The sequence below is a fragment of the Tenebrio molitor genome, chromosome 6, assembly GCF_963966145.1.
Source record: "Tenebrio molitor chromosome 6, icTenMoli1.1, whole genome shotgun sequence".
NCBI lineage: Eukaryota > Metazoa > Arthropoda > Insecta > Coleoptera > Tenebrionidae > Tenebrio > Tenebrio molitor.
Window position 1 is genome coordinate 8,567,390 of NC_091051.1, and position 13,229 is coordinate 8,580,618.

At 33.4% G+C, this 13,229-nt stretch overlaps 1 protein-coding gene and 1 long non-coding RNA gene across 2 annotated transcripts in view; one reads left to right on the forward strand and one right to left on the reverse strand.

Moving 5' to 3' along the window:
- Ubr1 (Ubr1 ubiquitin ligase) overlaps positions 1 to 13,229 on the reverse strand; it is a 56,837-nt gene that overhangs the window by 34,497 nt on the left and 9,111 nt on the right. The window lies entirely within an intron of this gene.
- Positions 10,601 to 12,601, forward strand: LOC138133644 (uncharacterized). Its single transcript, XR_011160460.1, has 2 exons — positions 10,601 to 12,220; positions 12,274 to 12,601. It is a non-coding gene; the product is annotated as an uncharacterized lncRNA (long non-coding RNA).

Sequence of the window (13,229 nt, forward strand, 5' to 3'; positions counted from 1 at the left end):
AACTATTGCAGTTTGGTCTGCGTTGAACCACTCAGCTTGAACCCGATTTGCAGAAAGTTTGTGGCGTAAAAGTAGCGAAATAAATTGATAATATAAGCAAGAACGAGCCTTTCATTATCGAAATTGGGGCAAACTCCAGAAGAATGTGTTGTTGTTGTAAAAATTCATCGGTTTATGCGTCGTAAAAAAAATGTTGTTGGTTAATTGGCCCTAGCGTCGAAGTCCATTCACGTTCTCCGTGGCCTATTCTGCCAAACTCATCTACGAAGTGCGCACATTAAAGTCTTAATGACGGCCATATTTGGCTCCTACGCCCATCTGTTTTAATACAATGTCAACGGTCTTCGGGAAGTGTTATTGATTGGTGAACTGTGTTCCCTAGAAAATCAGCTTAATATTAAATAATATTAGAAGAGCTGTTGGCAGGCCTTAATAATACCAGAAGCTTCAAGTTATTATAAATTTGTTCAGTCAATTTCTTGGCTCTACATAGGCACATATTAAATTCAGTGTGAACCCGTCTTGTATTAATAATATCCTCTTTCCAATTTTGCCCGACGTCTTCTCTGATCTGATTTCGTGTAAGTAATCGAAGTTTAGTGCTTCCGCTCCTAATCCCCGCAAAATACCACGACACGGTGTGATGTGGATTTATGTCTAACTCTGAAATTTAACTTTGTTCCGTAATAGATCGAAAGCCAACACAATGAATATTTTGATTAGACAATCTCCTTAATTGAGTATTGACGCTAAGAACTGGGCTCTCCCTCCAAAAACTCTCCTTTCATAATTTTTCATCTTGGTAATGTCTTCCATATAACATCGATTGATATTAACTTTATTTCAGAAACTGCAAGTTGTTAATACGTGATTAATTAACTCGCCTTTGAACGTTTCAATTCTGACAAAGTTTCGTTGCCATTTCGAGAAATTCCTTTGTCTGCATTGTCGATAATCACAGCATGAGTCATTTATTTTCACTTTTCAAAGTTCCCCGATTCACCGGAACTTTATCGAATTTTTTTACTGATTTTCAAGCGTTTCCTCGTTCAATAGCTCCTGGTTATATCAATTTCCCTTTGAAAATTAAGCCGTGTAATACAAAACATGCTTTATCATTCAAAGGTTACGTCACATAAAATCCCCCAAGTAAAGTGGTGAGAAAGTTCGCAAACATTTACCTCGCCTTACTCTCCTAAGAAAAAATATTAGATAAAAATTAAAGATGATACTTGCATTGCGTTGGAATTTTTTTTTCACTTTTTTATTCAATACAATTTTTTTCTTCCAACTTCAGTGAAATATGACATTATATCGCGCGTTCAAATGAAATCCTGGGCTGAGTAGGCGTTGGAAGAATTAAATCGTTTAGAACAGTGTAAAGTTTGAATTTCCCGCCGTTTGACAGGAATGACATTTGTTTATGTTTAATCGGGACGTGAATGAATATGTTTGTTTTCAGCACAGGGTGCCTTTAGATCTTCGCTTCGAGAATAGGAATCGTTAAGTAATTCTATTTTTAATGTAAAACATTGCAAAGAAAGAAAAAAAGAAAGATTTCTTTGGCTCTAAATTTTAGGTTAGTTGTCAACATGTTCCAATTAATGTACGCTTTAAAAAAGCATGACAATTCACGGTTTCCAACGCCTTCCCAGCCCAGGATTTCATTTGAACGCGCGATACTACTGGATTGATAATGTTACAATGTCACTTTGTTGCCATGGTATCTGACGAGTTGACGAGCGGCAGATAAAGTCATTATCTCCGCTTACGAGCGGCGGATAAAGTAAACTAGCTAAATAATTGAAATTTTAATTGTGGTCGAGTCAATTGTCGGGAAAATAGTTAGGTACGCAATAATGAAGAACTTCTTTGTGTTATTGCAAAACGATAAATATGCCACGAACATGGAAATACAAGTTTAAAAACAGGCATAAATAATCTGGTACATTTTGTAATTTAGTAATTGCGTTTAAAAGGAGTTCTAATTTTTTGAAGTCGCTTTTATGAGGTATTTAAGTTTCCTGTGAAGTTCCCTTCGCATTCTAAAACCTAGAGTAAGATCCTTAAAATGCATTATCCGCTCCTTACTATGCCCGTTCGCTGTTTAATCATTTACTTTTAAGTTCCAAAACTTACTTCTAAGGAAAGGTTCTAATTAAAATTTGATTAGTCATAGTGTGCGGTTTCTTGTACAAACCCTTTGAATAACATCATCATTTAAACAATATCCCTTCAAGTGTGTTTCGGTTAGGCCTCATTAATACATTCTCTTCGGAAACCCCACTTTCCACTGTAAATTGAATAAATTGGAGCGTTTGTTGCGTTTAAATCTAGTCCCAAATAATTTTAGTAGGCGTTCTAGACGACTCATCCAGTTTTTATCAAAACTTTGTGGAAACGAGTGAAGCGCAATTATTTAAATTCCAGTTGAATTTGATTCCGAAGAAAATTTAACAGATTCAATCAATCACACCAATAAATGAACTGTAAAAATACAAAAATGTAAAACGAAATTCTTGAAAAATTTCCCAGATGCGTCTTTTCAGACCGATTTGGTGAAATAAATCGCTCCCTTCTGCTTTTTTAGCTCTGCGAATGCTGACTAGTTCTGCTCGATAATTTGATGAGGCTTGTTATTTTTACAAGTCTAACAAGCTAATATTATTCAGAGGTCGAATCGTATCTTGGCGAGGCCATAATCGATTTAAATTCTTGCAATACAAAGTAGGCAGTTCGGCACTGAGGAAAATAATGAAAATTTAATTGACGTACGGGGCGGTTCTCAAGCTATTGTCAATAAATGTAGGACCGTTAGGCTCTGTTTAACGATAATATTACGTGAAAGTCGAGCAATTTCGGATCCGCAGCCATAAAGTGGCCAATATAACAATGGAAAGATTATATTGGCTCTTCCATGTATATTTATGGGACCAAAATATGGAATTCCTGCATACGAACACGAGTCGGGAGTATCCCATTATCTGATTTATGGGATTACATGTAATTTTGGAAAAAAAGGTAAAATACCTTCAAATATAGCCGTTCAAATACTTTAATGTCGCCTTCGAGGCCCTCATCGACAAAAAATACCACCGGATCCTTACCACCCGAATTTTCATGCATTAGATAGGAGGTCCCTCATGACCGGTTTGGCTAATGCGTATTCAAGGAGCTAACTGAGTCCTTCTTAATTAAATAGCTTGTTGTGGGCAAGCAATTAAGACCAAAAATACAATTGGGACACATTTTAAAAAAATTGTACGCCTTCATGTTTTCACCAATTATTTTAAACAAATATTTAAATTTCAAATAAAAGTTGTTTATGTGATGGCTTACGGAAACGTTTGAAAAAAAAAGGTAGTGTAAACATCTGTATTTACTTAACATAAAATAACTTGTTTACCTGTCTGAAATGAAATTGTTTAATAAATAAGGAAATTGTAGAGATGGTTTTCACTGGATTGTTATTTGTTTATGCTAAAACTAGTTAAAGCACAATTATCTGGAAATCTCAGTAACGCTTGAATTATTATTTTAGACATAATATGACCAACAGTTAATTTACAATATGTCTAAAAACATTTTCCCATCAAAGTCGCCTTTGAATTCATAAGTATGGCTTATGAGGAACGTTACCTTACTGGACCCTCGGAGCTTAGGTTTATTTATTTTTTTATGCCAAAGTAGAAACCTGCACAACAAATTAGTTGTAGTGTTGAAATCACCTCTTACATCTGGAAAATTAAAAGAGATAGAAGAAAAGCTCTTTACACTGTTTAAGTATGTGTAAATGGAAAATAACATTTCCTGATTTTTTTTCCAATAAACATCTCTCTTGGCGCTTGGAGTATCTTGTTTCACACAAATTATGTTTTCCCACATTACAAATGGATAACACAAAAAAGTGGCACTTATAATTTGTATGAAAATCAACCGAAAAAATTTCAACAGATAAATTAATTTCTTGCGAAAGGTGTCTCAAAGATTTCTTTGGATTTTCCTCCCACTGCTATCCCACGTCTTCGATAACATCGTTGGTGCGTTTAACGATTCCTGTCATTGCCTCTTCGTCGCTGAATGCCTTCGGTTTCTCTAAATAGAGCTACATTTTGATCAAGTGCTTTGTAAATAACAGGTAGAATGGACACATTTGGAAAGATTTCCCCCGAATTGTTGTCAGCAATGTTTTGAAAATTTCGGTTATGACATATGACAACTATCGGATAAAATGTAAAAGACTCTGCTGCATAATTCAAAATATGATGCGTTCAAATGAAATCCTGGGCTGAGTAGGCGTTGGAAATAGTAAACCGTTTAAAACAGTGTAAAGTTTGAATTTCCCGCCGTTTGACACGAATGACATTTGTTTATGTATTATAATCGGCACACTATTGAACAGGTTTGTTTTCAGCAAGGGTTTTAGATATGTATTTGCTTCGAGAGTAGGAATCGTTAGTTATTCTAAAACATTGCAAAGAAAGAAAAAAGAAATATTTTTGTTTCTAAATTTTAGGCTAGCTGTCAACATGCTCCAATTAATTTACACTTTAAAAAAGCACAATTATTGATGGTTTCCAATGCCTTCCCAGCCCAGGATTTCATTTGAACGCGTGATATTGTAAAAACGTTTTAGATGTGGATTGTCAAACTTAAGGTCGTTTAAAACTTATAACTGAACTGTACGTTAGTGAGAAATCTGTCATAAATTCCAAATATTGTACCTTATAAGCGCGCCTAGTTACTTTTCTTGGTAGTGCCAACTTAACGACAAGTCCCCAATCCGTTCTGACTATACGTGAAAGCGGTTCATCATTTAGCGTTATTGACACAGAAGCAAAGCATTAGAAAAAGAGGTGGCCACTTAAAATTTTTTTTTCAGTTTTAATGAACGACGTTGTCATCCCTCATAGCTCTATTTTTCAGAAATTGCGGTAAGAATAAAATCTCTTTTCAACGAATTTAATTGGCTGAAATGGGATAAAGAGGATAACACAGCAATAATATAAAACAATATAACCAAAATCTCCTTATTTCGGTTCGTTTCCAACGATGACGACATTTGTCAAAAAAAATATGGACTTTAAATGTCCCTCATTTCGTTATTCGTTAATTCATTATATGCTCTCATCAAATATAAACTCGTTATATGATTAATAATTAATAATCAATGATATGACTCGTGAAACTGGAGCAGCCCGCTTTCATTCGCAAGTGCCATCAATGATAATTATGCCATTTCTTATATTATTTTCTTACATTTTATAAGTTGCATATTTAAACATTTTAAAAGAAAATTGATAAATTAAAAAAAAGGAATATTTTTCGACTTAAAAATTCAGCGCAGCTGTATAAATAAACACGTTGGTGTGTGAAATTATGAGAGATTGTAGATAAATATTTAACTTCTGAAAACCACTCTAAACGTTTATGAAAAAATGATAAGATATGTTGCACGTGATGTAAGCTTAAAGTACATTTTTTAGTGTATTTTTACTATTTATAAAATTCTTTGAAATAGTGAGTTAAACATTGCGAGCGTTCATTTCTTTAAATAACACAAAAAATTCTAACTAAGACGAGTAACACCAAAAGAGCAGCCTCTCTGGCGGTTTTTTCAAGGGCTGTGATATTAAAAATAACGTAACTACCTCACAAATTTCATTTCCCCAGCTTAGCAGCAACCTAGGAAATTGATAATAAATGACTTTTGAGATTTTTAAAGCACATGTTACTTTCGAAATAAAGAATTTAATAAGTACGACTGTTGTTAATCCGTTTGTCCACGTCAAGTTTTTTGTTCATTAAAAATGGCTTGCGGAATTCCGCGAGTAAAAATGAAATTAAGCAATTCCTGTGCAGGTTCTGGTTTGTACCACAGTACTATAGTTTCATTAATTAATTTAGGTACGGCGAGGGAGCGGGTTTAATTAAATTTTGAAATTCCATAATTGAAATTTTCTTTCAAACCGAAAGCTTTAATGCACACGGTTAATGATTACTTTTAAATACAACAACCCAGCAAATACGTTCCGCATTTCGAAACAAAACATCCATAATCTGCGCCGGATTTCAAAGAAAATATTATCGACAATTTGATAAAGCTTTCCTCTGGGGCGCATTTAAAAACTTGATCGATTATTTTTCCGCGGCTTTGTAAACAAATTTTAAATTCAAATCTGCAGGAAACGGCCACGTGCAAGGGAGTGTTTTCGACACAAATTCACCGACATTATCGTAATTTTGCGATAGTTTGTTTTGGCTTATTTAAACTTTGTAATTACGTCGTTTAAATTCCACGATGATGGTTGCTTGCCTTTGGGGTAGTCATGTTTAAAGTTTTAACATTTGCTAAACTGCTTCGTTATGAGGAGAAGAGTTTAATTAACATTTAGTTTTAACATAGTTGCAGCTTGTATCTCGGCGATATCTGCAAGACAATACAGCTTTATTAAATTTCCTCGTTTTTCTCCGCCACCTTTTGGTGCATAATAGATCATGAACGCGCGTGAGGGATAAATGTAAATGACTTGTTGATAAGAGTCGAGGGGGCTTCCTATATTTTTTTTCTGTTTTGTGTGTGTAAGCAGCTTTCATAGCAGTAGCAGAGCGGAATAATAAAGAATTCATATGCGGTTAGAAGGAACAGATCCAAAGGCATTTAGGGCAGCACACCGTGAGCTCAAACAGCTAGACAAATAGCGCCAGGTTTTCCTGAAATATGCACGATACACCCCAGCTACTTTATATTCGTTTGGTCTACTCGCTTCGTAGTTTCAAACTCGCTATGTTTAATTTAATTGCTAATCACGTAAATTGAACCAACCTTAAATTCACTTTCAATAACAATAAGTTCAGTTGTCGCGTGATGTTTATTATCCCAATCCCTAACAAAATTTCAACCCCTGCTATATTACACAAAATGTAATAAGTGAATCCAACACGCACCGTACTTATGGATTCTCACCCCCGATGAGCTACAATTTCATTTCATACATTTCTTTTACCACCAGGATATATTGCGCGAAATCAGTGGCGTGACGACATTCATGCCACGCTTGACGACCCATCCTTCTTGTTGATTTTCACCTTCTACCAATTTGTATCCGGATTAAATATATTTATCCAATGATTCTTATATCCTTCCGACTGGCTTAACTAGCTTTTCGGTCTGTCTCGAGAGGTGCTATAATTCACAAAGCACAATCTTTATTTTTCTCTAACTTCGGACAAAGTGATTTTCACTTCCTCTTGAAACTTTGGAATAGCCTTTCGGCACCGTTTTTCGCCAAGGTAAGAATCTAACTAAATAATTCAGCTGATAAACATTACAGCTAACCATAATTATAGCCCTTAGCCAATACGGCAATTTCATGTCGTTTATTTCCCCTTAGGGAAAACGTACAACCATCCTTCATGGATGCGTGGTTTAATTCTTGATAATTTAGGTTGAGGTGGTACATGCTCACTGAGGTTCTATTTACAATTTATGTTGCTGTTTGCTGGGGTGTTTCTATTCAGCGAAAGCAATTATGGAATTTTGCAAAACAAAATGAAAAGAAAATTAATTCAAAATCTACATTTTAACCTAATTAACTCCTAGCGTATTCTGAATTCAAATGCAAATACAGGGTTATGATAAAATATCGCATAAAATTCATAAAACGCACAGTATTAATTTTTGAAAAAAATGCAAAAACACGTCAAAGAGTTGTTTAAATTCTGCGTGTTTTAACGTATATAGAAAAAAATTGGGTCAAATTTGTCAATGTTATGACGTCATTAATATTTTTTTCAAATGGGAAGCTCGATTCCGACTCATTATTTGACAGAGCTTATTTTTCTGGATTATAAAAATCTAGTTTAATTTTAATAATAACTAATAAATAAATTAAGCAATTTACTCTAAAAACTGCTTGACGTGTTTTTGCATTTTTTTCAAAAATTAATACGTTTTCTGAATTTTGTGCGTACTTTATCATAACCTGTATACGCGACTGTTATGATTATGATCGTTCAGTTTCATAACATTTGAAGTTTGTTTCTTTTTTCGTTTATAAATAAATTTGAAGATTTTAATTTTTCAACGAAAATACACAATTTTTTAAATATTTTTTGTCCGAAAACTAAATTACGCTATTGGCTGGAAAGGAATTTCATGAAAGACAAACTAAATGCTGGAAGGGACTAAGTGTTGGTAATGAGCTGTGTACATTCATAGCAAGATGTGTGGCAAAAGACCTGAAATGAGCACGTCAAAAGCTTTTTTAACGTAGCTTTCGAATAGAATTTTAAGTCTTGTTTGCGTCGGTCGTTTTGATCGCTTTTTAGTTTAAAATTGCGATTACTCCGCTTAGGTATAAAGAATAAATTTACTGGAAACTTTTTAAATTTTCTTTTGTGCTCAATTTGTTAACATGTTAACATAAAAAAGATAAATAGTGCAATGGGATTTTTGCGAAAAAACAAAAGTAAACTAAAGCTTTCATTAGAACTGATGAACAAACTGATGCTGTTTTTTAACATTTAATTAACAAAAATAATCTGGATAACATATATGAATCCATATTAAGTGTTCAAGGGGGCCAATCAGATACAAAAAACAGATATTTAGATATTTCTTTATTCACTCACATTTATCGGGTGTTCATTTAAATTTATCCTCAATGTTGCCGTTGAAGAGTCGATTGTGAACGCACCACTCGCCAGTCTGCATAGTAAAAACACAATTAAGGCAAACAGTGAGGTTAGATTTAAATAGCTGATCCGTGATTTGTAATCTGTGGTGCGTTCACAATCGACTCCTCAACACCTACTTTGAGGATAAATTTAAATGAACACCCGATACTTAGAAACTGTACTCGTAATTCTTACTAATGTTTTTCACATTAATTTCAATTTTTCATCAGATTTTTGTCAAACACTTAGACAACAAACAACTTTTTAAACTTACTTTCTTGCATTGCAATTTAATAAAATGATTGGTAATTGTTCACTTTAACTACTTCTGGAATTTTCGCGTTTTTTCTGGCTAGACAGCCTCAGGGCGTCCTCCTAGATCGTTTCCCACCATTCAAACCTTGTGCAAATGAATTTTCCTTACCCTTTAGTTATACTATGACAATGGCGCGACCTTGACGCGACCTTGAAACACAACAAGAGAGGGAAAAAAGGCAGTTGCACAAGGTTTGAATGGTGGGAAACGATCTAAGAGGACGCCCTGAGGCTGTCTAGCCAGAAAAAAAGCAAACATTCCAGAAGTGGTCAAAGTGAACAATTACCAAATGATTTCCTTCTTGTAAATGTTTTTGAAAATTGCGACAAATATTTTAATGATAAATTGTTTTTCTAATTTTATTAACGATTACACTACCCGACATTTTTGAATTTTTTTTTATAACTGCAGTGAAAACATCTAATCTGGGGTAATTAGGGTCTGTTGATTCTATAAACGTCAACAGATTTATTCTAGCACGTCTAGATTCCGAGTTAGGAATAACATGTGACAACCCATATGCATTAATGTTATTTTTATTAAAACAGTAAAAAAACTTAAAAACCAATGATAATTCTATTGCAAATTGTTAACAGACTAAGGACGATTAAGTACCAGTACAATCCAATACAAAACAAATTAATTTTTTTCTTTTATGCGGGCTATCATCTTCCTTTTGAAGAACCCAACAAAAATCACCCATCATAGCGGGATACCATATCCCCTGGTACATATGCCAAACACAACTTAAGCCTACTTAAATTTGCACCTTCTAGTGTACTCTTCATGCTTGTAAGAGAAATGAATTTACAATGAATATACTCGTATTATTATACACGAGTAGGTACATAAAAAATGTTCATAGGTGTCTAGTTCGCAAACGTGACGTGATGGAATATGGAAATCGGGTGTCATATAGTTCTAATAAATGCAAGGTATAAGAAATTCTCATAGTTGGGTCAGTTAGAAAAATCATGTCGGGTAGTGTTATTATCGGTGTCACTGATCTCTGACTGTTATGAAAATAATTTTATGAAAATTATTATAACCGAATTTATGCCAAATCGATGCAAATTAAAATAAATGCATTTTTTTAACATGCTATAGAAACCAAAATTCTAATATTAAAATATAATTTGTAGAATTATACCTTAGCTTTGTTAAAGTTGTTTAACCCAGTTGCCTCTGTTTTCAATGAATCCAACAATTTTTGCGAAACTTCTCATGTAAGATAAATAATATTGCCAAAAGATATTTATGTGTATATAATTTTAAGAAAAATATACACAGAATTTCTTGTGACTTCAAACCTTGTGTTGCGTCGTAAATCAAATCTTTTCCTTTATAGTCTTGTTTTTATATTATCTGTTTTATTCTTAGATCATTTAATGAAGATTTGCTTATAATAAACAAAAGCTATGCCAGTGTACTTTAACTATATTATTTGATAACAATGTTTGTTTGTTTTATTTTCTCCATACACACAACACCCAAAGATTTTTGTCAACGACTTGGTTTTTTACTGTTAAAAAATATTATCTACTTTATCCTAGGCTAAAGGTTTTTTAATCAACACCGCTTTGTCCATAATTAAAAAAAAATTGCAATTACTTTCGTATTAAAACTGCTAGTTTTCACATTGTACATAAGCGAATTAGCATATTTGAAGAGGAGCTTTAACCCCTGATATCCTTTTTAACAAAACATTGATAAATAATTGACATTTTTTTTCTCGTTGAATTTTCCACATTGAATTTTTCCATCTCTGCTCTAGCAATATACAATGGCAATGGTATTTCGCTACAATACAGTGTGTGGATTTAACTGCGTTATGGTTGTATTTGCCGTGTAATTGCATTTGGCAACGCCCTGATTGTAATAAAGGTCCATTTCAATTTACAGTTTATCAGTTTACTTGCCATATAATACTTGCTTTGAAGATTCACAGCATGTGTTTGGATCCCAAAATTACGTTAACAAAATCCGAAAAACAAATCCGAAAATCGTGCGATTGTTTGCAGTAATAATCTTGACACAGATCCTGGGATTACATTTCTGTCAAACACGAGCTTTGTATTTGTATAATTATCAGTGTAACTATTGTACAACTCAAATTATAATGTTGCATTGTTCGCATCTGTGCATACATCGGATTAGTAACTTACAGGATGCACGTCTGATTAAGACGTGGTAGCTGATGCAATTTTCTTCCGAAAGTAACAGTTTTGCACGCTTCCTCCCAGAATTGCGAATTCACTGGGGAAACAGTCGCGAGATAAATGACGCAGCTTTGATTCCATTTAACAATTAATCATTTGATAAAATATCATAATTACAGTTTCATTGATATGTGTGTGGTCAGCTTTAGTTTTTCAATGGGGCTCTTCAACGAGTGGGCGAGTATAATTCATCACTGGGATTGTGTCGGCGTCCTGCAATTTCACGATAGTGGTGTAAAAAATGGTGTTGATGTTATAACTCCAATTAGTGTATGCGTACGTGTGGGTGGGTCAACTTTTTTATTTCTTTCATTTAAGGAGACAAAAAAGTGGGGAATATCTGGTGCATTGTATGGAAAATTTTTAACTGGAAGCTTACAAGCGAAGCGTTGGAACGCTTCAAAGAGATTAGCGGATCAATTGTTGTGATGAACAAGCAATTAATTATTGTAGAACATCATTGAAATTACCTCATGAAACGTTACAAACTCGGTTTGAACCAACCTTGATTTATGTTATTCAATCAATAACATTTCTCCCTAACGATTTTTTTTTATTGATTTCTCATCATTACAGCCAGCTCTTTTATGTTGAATATTCTAAATTAGAGCTGTTATGAAATCAAGTTAATATTTGATGGATTTGAACTTCGTAGTTCTATGACCTCTATTTACTACTACGGGGGTGGTTCGTCGTGGCCTTGACCTACAAAATGACTGATTAAAAAAGCTTTTTTAATTTTTTTTCAAATGGGCTTGTAAAAATTCATAAAGAAGAATCTGCAATCAAGGATTTACGAACTAGGTCAAAGATTTTAAACTTGACACAGAAGGTGCAACCCCTTTATTTGCCATATCTAGTCCTCAGTGATGACTTTTTATAATTTCCATTGCGACAATTAAAACAGAACCTTAGTGATACTCACTCTCTCAAAAAGCAGGAATCAGAAGTAATTGGGTGAAATTTTTTCTTCTGTATAAGGGACAAAAAATGCCGGACGACCCTCGTAAGTACAATCAGTTTTGTTAGTAACTCAATTATTTTTTCTGTATCTTTCAGTAAATCGATGTAACACTAAATTCAGTGTGAATTAGGAATTTACTGAAACGTTCCCTGAGGAGTATTAAGGCGTTTTGGTATTTAGATTGTGTCAATTGCCGTAATGACCATACAACAAACTATAAAACCAACAGATAATTTTATTTATTATTATCATTTATTACGTAGTTAAATTTGAGAATTTACTAACATGAACAATCTATTAATTTATAAATAAAGGTTTGCGAAGTACAGAATATAGTGAATTTAATTACATTTGTGTTATAATTTACTGTAATCAATACATGATCTGTAAATTACATTAAATTGTATTTTGGCACATGTCAAACTTTATGAATTTCATTAAAAATATAGAAAACCCAATCTGTGAAACACTATTTTTAACATGTACGATTTTATACCACGAAACATAATTAAATAATTTTAAATTTAAATAGAGGAAACATTTATAAATAGCTAGCGTTTAATCGGTCGTTAAAATTTAATCACACAGACTAAACAATTTTACAACACAACAAAATTTCTACTTGAAATATCATCAGCTAAAAATAGTAAAATTAAAGCTATTAATGTACTTATTCAATATCAATGTAGACACATTCGTTTGGAGTTATTAAATTAAGCAGAACTGTTGCTTAAGATATGAAAGTAAAATAAGAACATTATTCATAAACATCGATAATCAAGTTAAAATATCGGGTGTTCATTTAAATTTATCCTAAAAAAGTTGGTGTGGAAGAGTCGACTATGAACGCACCACTTGTCCGTCTGCAGAGTAAAAACACAAACAACACAAAAGTGAGGTTAGATTTAAACAGTTGATTCGTGATCTGTAATGCGTGGTGAATTCACAATCGACTCCTCAACGCCAACTTTGAGGATAAATTTAAATGAACACCCGATACTACTTTCTAAGAGATGAATGAAAATGCGTAATGTACTTGTTAAAACTGATG